Genomic DNA, 13,365 nt, shown 5'->3' on the forward strand with positions numbered 1-13,365 from the left:
TATTACCTGAACCCGTAGGTCAGGATTGTAGGGATGGATGCGATTCATCCCTCAAGGTAGCGAAACAGAGAAAGCATGTTTCAGCCGTTGGAAAGAAGCTAGCACTCAGCGTTAATAGAGGGATACGTGAGGCGCCCCCTTAAGAATCTCGGGGAGACATGCCCTTTTTGATAGGACAAATGGAAGCTTCCTCAGTTTTCAGTACAGTGAGATCCAGCATCAAGCTCCTCACTGGGGATCAGCTTGCTGTCCCGGCGCCTTTGACACAGCGCGGGGGCTGACACGCCATTTGGAGGAGAGAGTAAAAGAAGCCATTGATAAGTGATGTGGCACCAGGGGTCATGATAAGATGTTGTAACCTGGTGTTATTGAAACAGATAATTAAGGAGAGTGTAGTGACATATTTCTCATCACCAGGGCATCCGATTTCATTTCACTGATCTAAGTTTCTTGGAGGGAAAGAAAAAAGCTTTGCAGTAGCTCCCCTTCACGGTGCCCTTGGGGAATAACAATGGTCCAGGTCACATCTCCACAATGAAGGGAGCTCCGTGGGCTGAAGCACAGCACTAATGAGCCCGGGTCAAGAGGTCACTCCTCATTGGAGGAGGGAGGGCCTTTAGCCACACTCTGCTCCTGGCGACAGATGGGGCCCTAACCTCATTCCCCTTTCATCTCACACGTGGGGTGGGGGGGGAGGGTTTGGGGCCACAAGAGGACCAATTCATAGTAATTTTTAGTGACTTGGTGAATAAACTCTTCCATTGGAGATGATACTGCATCGCTAGATGTATTTTGAACACCCCATCTTCCTTGGTGAGATTTGTATAAATCAAGGATCACTTGACTGGTTTTCAAGCGAGTCCCTGCTTTCAAATGCCTCCTGTAAGCTTCCAGTGAAAGGGCAAGAATCCTAATTCAGTCCCTCACCTATTTCCATTGGTGCTGAACTCTGTTAAGACGCTAGGATTACTTGCTGGTGCAAAGAACCTTACAGAGCATTCAGTTGTGTCGTCAACCGTCAGCGTATGGGGAGACCCTGTTCTTGAGTGTTGTGTGATGGAATATGGATTTCATGCTGGTCGCACGGCTGGATGACCTCCAGGAAGAAATGGGCACATGCCTCTTTGGAAATATTTTGTACTTTTAAATATTTTTGTTGTATTCAAAGGAGCCCTGGAAACGTTATGTGAAGTCCAGATACCAGAGGATTTTTCCTGCTCTACTTTCCTGAAGTCATAAAGAATCACACCTGCACTTCAAACACTATCTGAGCTCTGTGCCTCTTAGAGAAATGATGTATGAGGTAGAAAAATTATAAAAGAGATGCTGAGAAATAAACGTGACCATTTACACGTTATATATATTAAGCTCATTAACTGTTCAAACCAGTATTTTGCTATTAAAATTTGTTGGAGATTCAGAGGACACATTACAAACACTTTGGGGAAAATTTAGACAAAACTAATTAGGGAGGGAAGTTATGTAGGAAAGATGAAATTCTACTGTTTTCTCATTTTTTCAAATATGTTTTTTAACTGTCCTTCCAAAAGTTGGCAAATTTCCATTAGGAAATAGAAAATTTCCCTTTCACTCCATGAAAGAGTGGTCTGGAATTCAGAAGTGCACTGAATCCTGGATTGTAATGAAGGTGAAATTTCTGATTATCTTCTATTTCGATAAGTACTAAAAATAAAATAAACTTATAGTATTAAATCTGCCAATGTGAAGGACCAAGTGAAAAAATTCTAAATATTGTGCAATAGCCTTGATTTTAAATTATGGAAAATTAGACTAATGTGGGGATGTTTCACGAGTTAAGAGTGCAAACTATGGATTTGTGAGAAACAGTCCTAAAGGGACATAAAGCTTTGGGGCTAGCACAGTGCCTTCCTCTACCTAATTCTTTTCTTTCGTGAATTTTAAAATGTTCAACAGGTGTTACAGAATTATACCTATCTACGAACTACACATTGTTTTAAAATCTAATTTTCAGAATCCCTGACGAAGACCAAGAGTCAGAGTAAGTGCCTGTCCAAAGGCTTAGTGAAAGGGTGGCACTGATTAATTGTTGGTTATCCGCCGAATAATTACCTTAATTGAATACACCGCTTTTTAATTGACAGTCACTTCTAATAATTTAAGTTTCAAGGAAAAGACAGCTTCCTTTAAATCCTTAAAGATGTGTCACGTCTTAAAGGCACATTTTCAAAGTATTTACCCTTTCCATGTGTCAGAGCCCCTGGGTGTTTTCTGGAATGGTCTTACTGTGATATTTAACTACTCTGAATATATGACACTCAGTCTTTGTGAAAAATTGTGATTCTTATCAACGAAGAGGCCATTAAATGCTGTCATTTGGAACCCAGATGGATCAGGGATAGTATCGCGCTCCAGCAATCGCTGTCTTTTCCAACTGGGAAGCAGATAACAGAAACCGGACTGCGTGAGGCACAATAGCCTGACGTGATTAGAAATCAGGCAGACTCTGGCTTCTCTGGAGCTGTACTCCCCCACAGGCTGAATTATAGCTCTCCTACCAGTCCCACGGCGCTGAATGATGTCATGGGATCTGCAGTTCAGCGAGATGAAAGGGATAAAGCAGAACCCGCTGGCACTAGGCAAAGCTTCCAACACACAATCCACAACACAGCTTGGGAACCGAAAAAGCTACAGATCCAGCCACTCAGCCCAGGCTTGGGAGAGCCACCGGTATTGCCTGGTTGCAAAGGGGAAGAGGAAAAAGAAAGAGAGAGAGAGAGGAAAACAACGTGATCCGTGTTAAACAAAAGAATTTGTGGACTAGGAGGCGGGAGGGTGACTACCTGCCGAAAGCGAACTTTCTTGATATCCGTGCATATATATAAACTTTGCTCTGCCTTTGATGTTCTGCAACTGATCACCGATCAGATTACGGGCATTTCATCTCCCTGCTCCTCTGCCTTTGATCTGCATGGTTAATTTTATTTTCCTGGATTTGAAGTTTCGTCTGGGCTTGTGCTGACATACATTTTTGGGACGGTGGAAGCATTTGGCGTAGAAGCGCTGCCAAGGAGAAACTAAGCTGTGGAAAGGGTGAGTACTGGAAAGAGTTCAGCACGTTGCAGGTACAGCATTTTATGTTGTGTGGAGCTTTCACTTCACTTCTCCTGTGTGTTCTAAGAAAAAGACGGGTTTAATCAATTAAAAGCAGGCATTTTTCTACTCGAGTGTTGCATTCATTATGTTGTATGCATGTGTCAGAGGAAATATGATTCTCAAAGCCATTTGAATAGTTCATACAAGAGGGTTTGCAATCTGTCATGTAAATTTTACTTGGAAATGAGTTGTTCAAGCAGGAGAAAGCTGAGTGCTAACTTTAGCACACAACCCGCCTTCAGAGCCTGAGATCTGCAAGCTATAATTGCTCTAAGTATTTACAGGTTACTTTATTTAGTAAACAGACAGTGGAACTTTACAGGCTGCCAATGCTTTCCTTGTTTTCTTACATAAAAGAGTATAGTGCATCGCTGGCAATACTGTTCCTTTAGTTTATTTATTCTCCCACCTCCAAGATGTAAACCTATCAAATACATTTCCTTATGCAGTTTGCATCCTCAAGGGAATTACTGAAAAGGCATTCAAGTATGATTAAAGCCTTTTATGTGTAAAACTGAAGAATTTTAAAACAGGGAGCGTAAGTGGTGCCAAGTTTGGTTAAAAAAAATTCGCTAGTGATTTTTCTGTAACCTTTGGGAATAGCACAAGCCTTATTTACAGGAACATTCCCGACGTTAGTGTTCCTAAATTAACATTTACTTTAAATTTATAGTGACAGCTGTTGTAGTTAAAACTTGCCAACTGTTTATGAAAACTATCTGAGTAATCAATAGTTACTATGCTACATATAGTTTTTAGTCACATTTTCACTTTAGTTTATACTCAACTTGGCAAAACCAAAATATATATCACGGTGCGGAACTTGAAAGTTCACTGTTCGGGTTTTTCTTTTTCTTTTTCTTTTTTTTATTTTGTCGACTCAATGATCACACACACATACAGAGAAATCTTTACACTGAGATGCAAGAATTCAATACAGTGGAAAAGTAAGAGCTCCGTGTTCACATTAGTTCACTTTAATGTTCTAATTTTAGGTTTATTTGGGTAGAATAATTATCATCACAATGGTCTATTTTATGCTAACTGAACCACAAAGAAATTATAAGTGATAAGACTAGTTATCCTTTAGTTTGAAATTCTGATGAAAAAGGAAAGGTCTAACGAGCCTCATTTCAAATGTAATTAATTTTTTCAGAGCCAATTAATTTAATTACATTCTAAGCTTTCCTCCAGATATTAGAAGGAGGGTAATTAGCACTGTTTGCTTAATTTTAAAACTTTGATAGCTATTAAGTGGAGATTATTTAAAACCGTTCTAAACTGACTATATTTTAGAAATGTGTCAGTAAGAATTTAATCTAAAAGATTTAACTGTTGTTTTTAGTCATGCCAGGAGAGGCATTTAATTTTTGTTCTACTGACAATGTAACAAAGCATGTTCAAAATATCCTGAGGTATCAGTTTAGGTTGATTCTTTCATTTGTTTGCTTAAAAAATCCTCTTTAAATCACAAAAGCAGTATTAATGTTCACATTTCAATAAAGAAAATTAAGTTTCTTAAAGTAATGAGGGGAGAAGATGCCTGAAGAAACAACATGCTTAGGAATTTGATCACTTAGTTTAGATTTGGGATTTATGAAAATTGTAAATGATTGTTTATTCTGCTACCAGGTTCATTTTAACAGCTACAGACTCTCCTCATTACAAAACAAAAGGGAGAATTAGCAATTATCTGATTAATTTAAGCTTTGTAGAAAACGAGCTTGGGCAAGTCAAGTCCTTGAAAATCCACTTCAGTGTCTGAATTAATTCAGTTAATTCTTTACTACTTCTGTCTTGGTTGAGAAATGAAACAGATTGTATTTGATTTTAAAATAAAGATGGCTATTACTGAATGTACAGGTACAGTCTTAAAAAGCATTTCTTAATTAATTGCCTCATGATGATCTTGATTGTGACTTAAGTTGCTATACTCCATAATACTTCCATGAAGGAAACCCTTATGTCACAATTTTCAAAGCACTCTCCTATCTAATGCTTCAATGGTAGCTTTGTTACTGTAGAAGGTCCAAGTCTTCAAAAGACTTTTATTTCTAGTCCTGATTCTGTCACAGAGTTGCTATGTGACCTTAAGAAAGTCGCTTCACTACTCACTTTTCTCATGTGTGAACGGAGGGAGTTGACTCTACCATTATGAAAGAAGCTGGGTAGAATTTTTAGAGCCATTTTACAGATGAGAAAACTGAGATTAGAGAAGAGTTAACCTGACTATCTGAATCAAGGCCCCATAGCTGGTTTTTCAAGTCCTAATCTTATGTTCTTTCTTGTTCACCGCACATAGTCTGTTTTCTAAAAACTGAACAATGAAACCAATGCGCTGTGTAGCTGAACAGGGAACAATATCAGTTCAAAAGATAAAGGTGGCCAGTTCCTACAGGAGTGTATATATATACAAAATATATATATTTTTTCGTTTCCACAGTAGATAATGTCAGTTAACTGGATTAGTCTGGTTATTTTCCAACTGTTCTTTTTGTTCTGTATCTCTAAGCAGTCTGAACACAATTACTGTTACACATAATGTACCAGAACATTTAAAAAAATTTTTTACCAAAAATTAATGTATCAATGCAACATGGAAATACAGAACTTTGTGTGTTTCTGCCTGGGTATACATGTATATACAAGTTTGGCATTATCTAGGCCATCTTTGTGTGTTTTCAAGGAATACATATTTTCTTAGAAGATGTCAATAGGGTCCCAGAGGAGTCTAATAGTTAATGAAAAGTTGTTATTCATTGAGGGAGATTCCCAGTGCGATTTTTGTGAGATTTCACTTCACAAATTTAATATGGTTCTTACATGATAGGTGTTCCATACTACATTTGATCATGTTAAGAGTGCCATTAACTTTTTTTTCCTGGGGTAAAAAAAATTTTCATGCTTAGGAATTTGATCATTTAGTTTAGATTTGGGATTTGTTTTCTTTTGTTTCTCTTTTCCTGGGGGTGGGGGGCGGAATTTCTTGTGAATAAATTTGATTTATTTATGGACTATAAATTTTGAACATAGAATAAATTTTGATTTATTTATGGACTGTAAATTTTGAACATAGATGTCTTGAGACCAAATAGCTGTCCCTCGTGTCTTATTGTCCTCATAAAAGTTTCATCTGAAGCTTTACAAGTTATTATTTGGTAACATTCACTAATATTTATGAACTCACTAATAATTAATTAATTCACTAATGCTTACTGAATATTTGTATGTCAGGAACTCTCACCATGTTTCTTAAAACATGATCTCATTTAAATTTACAATCACTGTTTGCATTCCCATTATACAGATGAGAAAAGTGAGTCTCAGAGAGGTTAAACACCATATGCAAGATCACGAAGCTAATTAAGTGACAGCACTAGACTACATCTGATTTCAAATCTTGGGTTCTTTTGTTCTAGGGGTGGGTACTTAATTTTTTCCATTACAAGAATTTTATAGAGCCCAACTCAATTGTTAGCAAACATTAGAACAAAAATTTTGACCAAAAAGAGAGTTCTGTATTTTTTCTTTCTTTTGATATATTTTATGAGAGTTATTAGAAATTTTTATAGAGTTTCCCATCACCTAGCCTAGAATATATAGCTATAAAGTATCTCAAGACAGAAATTCTTCTTCTGCTGCTTCACAACTAGACAGAACTCAAGCATTGGACATTGGCTTGGTCAGACTCTCTTCTCTATGATGGCAGAGCCAGACCAAGGCATCCTGAAAAAATTAATAATTTGGTGCCCCTTGAAAGAATGATCTTTATAATTTTGTACGCCCAATCTACAAAAATGGGCAATAAAAAGGAGGGCAGAAGGAGGCTCCTTGGTAACTGTGCTTAATTTCCCCTCTACCATTATAAGGCATTCAGCTTTGGCTCTGGGGTTGTTCCTCAACCCACCCACTTGCTGGAATGACCCCTCAGAAGTTATCAAGTCTCCTGTCCTTAGATTGAGAGGTGGTTCAACACCATCCTTGGTGAGTTCAATCTGCTCTTTGATGAAATGGAGGAGGGAGAGGTGAGGTGGGGAGGTAGAGATTTCCATCGACTTTATCAAACCATTCCTTCACATAAACCACTCGCTGCAAGAGGTGTTCTGACAAATACAGCTTTCTCCATCCTCTTAAATGTCCCCAGTACTTGGGCAGGCCTAGCCTAGCAACAGGGGGTGCTGCCCAGCTAAACGGTTCCTTCATTAAGGCACACACAGAGAAGTCTGCCATATTTATAGGAAAGAGAGGAGGGGAGTCAAGGGTCCATTTCTTCTCCCATTAGAAACATGAAAAGTCTAGCCAGTGGGGGTGTCATAAACTCATGAAGATCAGTGCAAGTGCTATAACTTATAACAACTTTGTTCTATAAATGTCAGAAGTTTGACATTACATAAACTAACTAAATAAACCCTTTGGCCTTTTCATGTATATTGGTTTATGCACTAGTGGTATAGTAAGATTTTATTAAGATTAGGGAGCCTGGATTATTCCAGCTTTATTATTAACTTAGTGTGTGACCTTGAGCGAGTCATTCAATGTCTGGGCCCAGCTCTACACTGAGAGTCTAGAATTGGCCACAGTGGGTATTGGGATAAGCATCTTGATTATTTTTTCCCTTATTTTCTTAACTATATTTGACAAACCTGATTAATCGTTGAGATGTTCATTCGCATTTATTAATTCATTCAACAAATTTTTCACCATGCGTCAGGCACTGTGAACTGACAGAATTCAATATTCTCGCTTAGCTTGCATTCTGTTACATTTCCCAAGGAATAGTGATTTACACTAGAAATGATTAGAAAGTCAAACAATTTTCCTTGAACTTTGCTTCTAGTGAGCTGATGACTTATCGTTGAAACTATTTTTATTTATTTATTTTTAAAATTGTATTTATTTATTTGACAGAGAGAGAAAGAGCACAAGCAGACAGAGTAGCAGGGAGAGGGAGAGGGCGAAACAGGCTCCCTGCCTGACACAGGGCTTGATCCTAGGACCCTGGGATCATGACCTGAACCGAAGGCAAGTTACCTAACCAACTGAGCCACCCAGGCACCCCTGAAACTATTTTTAAAAGAAGTCAGTTAGTTCAATTTGGGGGAGCTGGTAAATATCCTAAACAAATACACTTTGTATCAGCCTAGATAGTGCTAAAGCTGGCTTCTGGAAACCAGTCCTTAACATAATCTTAAAAAAACAGTACTATGAAGATCCTCATGACAATTTGGCTTTTCCTAAAAAAAAACTTTAACCTGTTACTGATATTCAGTGTTTTAAAGGGAGAAGAATGCTTGCAGCCCTGATTCTTAGCATCAGCTTCATTCTGATTGGGCACAGGAATCACATTATTCTTTTTGTACTTCTGCTGACACTCAGTTGTGGCTCTGGGTTTTCATTCAGATACTGGAAAAGAGTATCTGAATGAGTGTGGTAAAGTGGGGAATATTTATTTAACTTAACCATCCTCTTTTTTAGAGAATAAGATGCATACAATAACCAGAGTGCAGGGGTTCAATGCTCTTTGTCCCCATTGTCAAATATCATTTCAATGATCATCTATTTACTGATGCTAGGCATTGGGTGCCCTATAGAAGATGTCCTCCTGCTAATAATGGCTGCTATTTAGTGAGCATTAACTATGTACTGAGCATAGTGCTAAGTGCTTTAAATACTTTATTTTATTTAATAACCACCAAAGACACAACACATTTGCAGATGAAAAAAAAATGGAAATCAAAGGTTAAGTTCCTTTTCCAAAAATATGCAACTAGTGAATGGCAAATTGGCACCTGAGACCAGATAATCTGATGCACAGGTCCATGTATGTTAAAAATAATTTCTCTCTCTCTGTAGTCAACCAATAGGCTAACCAGGCAGATCAATCAAACACACAAGAAATGATGCAAGAACTAACGGACCAAATAATGTCTTACTGTCTCTAAGTACAAAAGGAGGCCAGGGAATAAAAGAGCCCTTGGCTGAAATCAAAGAGGTATTTCCTGAGCTGGCAGATTAAATTCCACTGAGAAAACGTTTATTGAACATTTGCTTGGATGTTTGATATTATCAGAAATACAAGTTTGAACAAAATATACCCTTTCTCTGAAAAGAATTTTTAACTCCTTAAGGAAGAAAGCTAAGTCACAGACACTTAGGACACGAGGGAGGTGTGGCAAGTGCTATCATGGTAGTAAGAAGTCCACAAATCTTGGATGGACCCATGAGAGTTGTGACTTTTGAGCTGGTTTTGAAATAGGAGTAAGGTAAGTAAGTAAAGAGTCAGCACAGTAAGGGAAATAGGTGAGTATACGGAGAATGAGTTCAGAAAGCAAAGGGAAGGGGAAGTTCAGGGCACATTTGAGGCCAGGCATGCAGACCAGTTTGGCCAGAATATAAAGTGTGTGGTCTATAGGAGAGAAAGATAAGACTGAAAATGTGGGTGGAGCCCAACCATGGCAGACGTTCAATGCTAATTTAAAGAGTATGAAAGCCATTCTTTACAATGAGGTACCTCTTGTAAATCTTTTTATTGGTCAGTACCAGTGATGAAAAGCCAGAGGAAGAAGGACTGCTGGACAGACGAGCAAGGAGAAAGATTGGCCAACTGTGGCAATATTCAGGTGAAAGGTAAGGGGTGCCTGTACCATGGTGGAAGTAGTGGAACCAAGAGAAAGAGGGGAAGAAAGGGTGAGTATAGTGACACCTTACAAAGGAAGAAAAAATAATCCAGCTTAACAAAGACACTGAGTGCCTTATGTCCTAGACTCTGAGATGGCAAGACATGCCTTCTGATGATTGAAGTCTAGGTGAGGAAAGGAGTTCAGATGAACAGATAACTTCAATATAATGACAAGCATGTTAGTGCAGAACATGTGGTAGTACTAGGGGACAGCACAGACGGGCTAGGGAAACTCTCTTCCTCTTTCCCGATTAATGTGGCAGACTCCTCTGTGTGTGCTTTAATGAAGGAACAGGCTAGCCAGGCAGTAGCCCCTGATGATCGGCTAGAACTGCCCAAGTATTGGGGGGACATTCAGCAGGATCGAGGAAGCTGTAATTGTCAGAACTCCTCTCAAAGAGAGTGGGTTTTGTGGGAGGGAATGGTTTGATAAAGTTGATGGGAAGCCCCACCTACCCACGTGACCTCTCCCTCCCCCTTTTCATCAGAGAGCAAATTGAACTCAACCATGGATGGTGTTAAACCACCTCTCAATCTAAGGATGCGAGACTTACCTTGGGGTTCAAATAAGATAGTACATAGTATTTGTAAATTGTTTATAAAGAAATTTTCATTGAGGTTTATGTTCTGGCTGGGTTAGATTTGAAGTAGATATCCTTGAAGTGTGACACTTGGAAAGAATCATACTTTTAACACGTGTTTCACAAGAACCTGGTCTATCACTATGGCGTTCTCAAGATCACAAGACCAGCTATCAGAAATTAATTAGAACAACTTACCCATTCATTTATTCATTCAACAAATATTTATTGAGGAGCTACTATGGGCTTTGAGGTATGGTAAGGAAACAGGCTATCGTTCCATCCAAAGAGTGGTGCAGTTGTGTCAGGAAAACAAAACCAACACACAAAAAGTGGGTGCCTCTTTGTACCAGAGTCATGCACGGTATCCTGTGTTGAGGAAATTTAGCCTTTGGTTTACTCACTGGACAGTTGAAACAATAATTGCTTACATTTCTATAGCATTCTACTGCTGAAAAATATTTTTTTATACATATGATTCTTTTACTCTTTCCAACAAATCTGCAAACTGGGCACCGTTAGCTCCATTTCATAAATGCACAAACTAAAGTTTGTAAGTTTCAACACCTTGCACAAAACAATTGTAGAGGTATGGAGCCTGGACTCTATGCTCCCCCGCATGGCCAGGGCTTTGAGCATATTGAGCGACCCTATGGGTTGGACTGGGCTAGTGCTGGTGTGGAAGAGGTGGACACTGGCTCCTACAAAGATTCACCTTCACTGACAACTAGAGGTTTCTGTTCTGGAGTGGGGGGAATGGGTGTGTGCCTTGATTGAGTATCTGCTGGAAAAAAAAAAAATACATCAATGAATGAATGAGAAGGTTATTGATGAACTGGGGGTTTTGATCAGCCAGAGTAAACGTGCCACATCGTTTTCGTGGGGGGGGGGGGGCTTTCCACCTACACAAAAGCAGGTGCTGGGTAGAATGTAATCAGGCAAAGGAAAGGTACAAAAGTCCTGGGAAAAATACGTCCAGGATGGAAAGGAAGGATCTCCCTTCGCTGCAGGCAGTTCTCCTAACAGCCAAGTGCTTGCTGATCTTGGTGTTCCCTTGTCTTCCCCTCGCCCCGCCCCAGCCCTGTGGCCCTCGACGGCCTGCGGGACTCTTTCACCAGCTCCCGCAGCCACAGGGGGCGCGCCCGCGCCTCAGACCTCTGCAGGGAAAGCCTGGCGGAGCCGAGTGGAGGCTCCCCAGCGCCGGGGGCGGGACCAGGAGCGGGCGGGGCCCTGGGTGGGCGGGGCCCTAGGTGGGCGGGGCGCGGGAGGCGGCGGCCGTTGCCGGGCTACGGAGGAGCGCTGAGCCCGCGGCGCCGGGAAGCGCTCGGCGTGCTCTCGGTGAGAGGACCCCGGACCCAGCAGCCCTCCCGGTACGCTGCACCCGGCCTTTTTCGTGCTCCCCTTTGGTAGCGAGTCCGGCTTGGACCTGAAGGGCAGGACGGGGAGCGCGGGCGGCGGAGAGTCCCAGGTGACAGAGAAGGTAGGTGCCCCGCTCCGCCAGGGGCTGCGCGGCGGTCCCTAGTCCTCGCCCCGGGTGGATTCCCCGAGGAATGGCAGCCCGGGAAGAGGCGGCTGCCGAACGGGAGGGTCGCTGGCGAGGGCTGCTCCAGGGCAGAGGAGAGGGGGGAGAAGGCGGGAGAAGGCGACCCCCGGGGCTGGGGTGACAGCCAGGACAGGAGGTCTTGCCTGGGGAGAAGGGACCGGAGATGCTGGAACCAAGGAAGCCACGGTGCGAGCGAAGCGGGAGGGTGAAAGCCTCCCGGTCTCTGTCCACGATGGCAGTGACGGGACTTCGTCTTTCCAGGCAGGGATCTTGTATTTAGAAAACCGAAGTTCCGTGAGTATGTAAATAAATCTGCGTGAGGCTTAACCCGGGCCCGGAACGGTGGCGCTGCAGGGTCTGTGCTGGGCACCTCGCAGCTGCGCGGGGTCCCTGCGTGGACTCCCGCTGCTCCGGAGGACCGGTGCGCGGGCCTGGACCACCTACCCACGCCGCTGGGGAGGTGCAACGAGAACGCTCCCAGCGCTTATAAATAGTCCATAAACAGAGCATTCCGTGGAAAAGTACCTCTCGTAGATATCAGCACTATCTGTTAGTACAGTGATGGGTAGAGCATGTAATACATTTGACAGAAAGGTCAGTGCTCACAGTCCTTGTCTAGGTTCTGATGCCGTTTCATGGAATAGGAATTTACTAATATACTCTTGAAGATGAAATTTGGAAGGATTAAAATTCAAGGATGATCTGTTTTGATGGTAGCCAACTATTCATCAAACATACATTTAGGAAATCCGTGTCACATTTTGCAATTTTATAAAAGGACTCAATTTGCAAACAAAACCGTAAGACTTGTTCAGCAATACTTGAAACAACTAACTGAAAATATTTGTGAAGGTGTGATTTTACTCCATTGAGGGTTTTCCTTTACTAGAAGACAATTTCTTCACGTAAACAGGAAACAGTGATTGTTAAACATGACTTAATGCAAACAGAAGATTTTAATATGCTGTTATTTCATGATCAGATACTTCTCTTCAAAAGGGAGGATTATATTGCATTAGTTCAGGATTTACTCAATATGTTCTCTGTTGTGCAGTTTTACCTTAGGCATTTTTGCCAAAGCTACTTTCATGTAGTTTACAAATATTTCAAGCACTCCTTACTCTCTGAATTAAAGATCAGTAACTTAGAGGGGGTGAGAATTGAGTCCCACTGTGGAAGAAAGTGTTTGGCATTAATTATTATTCACAGAAATGTGGGTACTTAAAAAGAATGTAGCTTTGGGTGATATTTATCAAGTCGTTCTGAAAATACTATAAAACACAGACATGCAATTTCATTGAGAAAATATTACCTTGACATCAGTACATAGAACACTATCATGAGCTCTGTATGTTCTTTATTTTTTAAATCCATGAAACTATCTTATGACATCTATGTTATTACTGAGACCACATGACTTTATTGAC

General features: G+C 40.9%; 1 protein-coding gene across 3 annotated transcripts in view; it reads left to right on the plus strand.

Annotated features, from left to right (window-relative positions):
• The first annotated feature begins 2,494 nt into the window (after nucleotides 1-2,494).
• The window catches only part of TNFRSF19 (TNF receptor superfamily member 19), a 90,774-nt gene continuing 79,903 nt past the window's right edge, over nucleotides 2,495-13,365 (plus strand). The window contains exons 1-2 of one of the 3 annotated variants that reach the window (XM_004774350.3): nucleotides 2,495-3,072; nucleotides 9,673-9,762. The gene's annotated coding sequence lies outside the window, so the exon portion shown is untranslated. Of the gene's footprint in view, nucleotides 3,073-9,672; nucleotides 9,763-11,642; nucleotides 11,876-13,365 lie in introns of those variants that run through there. The other 2 variants (XM_004774349.3, XM_004774351.3) reach the window with 2 other exon arrangements.

The sequence above is a fragment of the Mustela putorius genome, unplaced genomic scaffold (assembly GCF_011764305.1).
Source record: "Mustela putorius furo isolate JIRA1106 unplaced genomic scaffold, ASM1176430v1.1 tig00004035_pilon_pilon_pilon, whole genome shotgun sequence".
NCBI classification, from domain to species: Eukaryota; Metazoa; Chordata; class Mammalia; order Carnivora; family Mustelidae; genus Mustela; species Mustela putorius.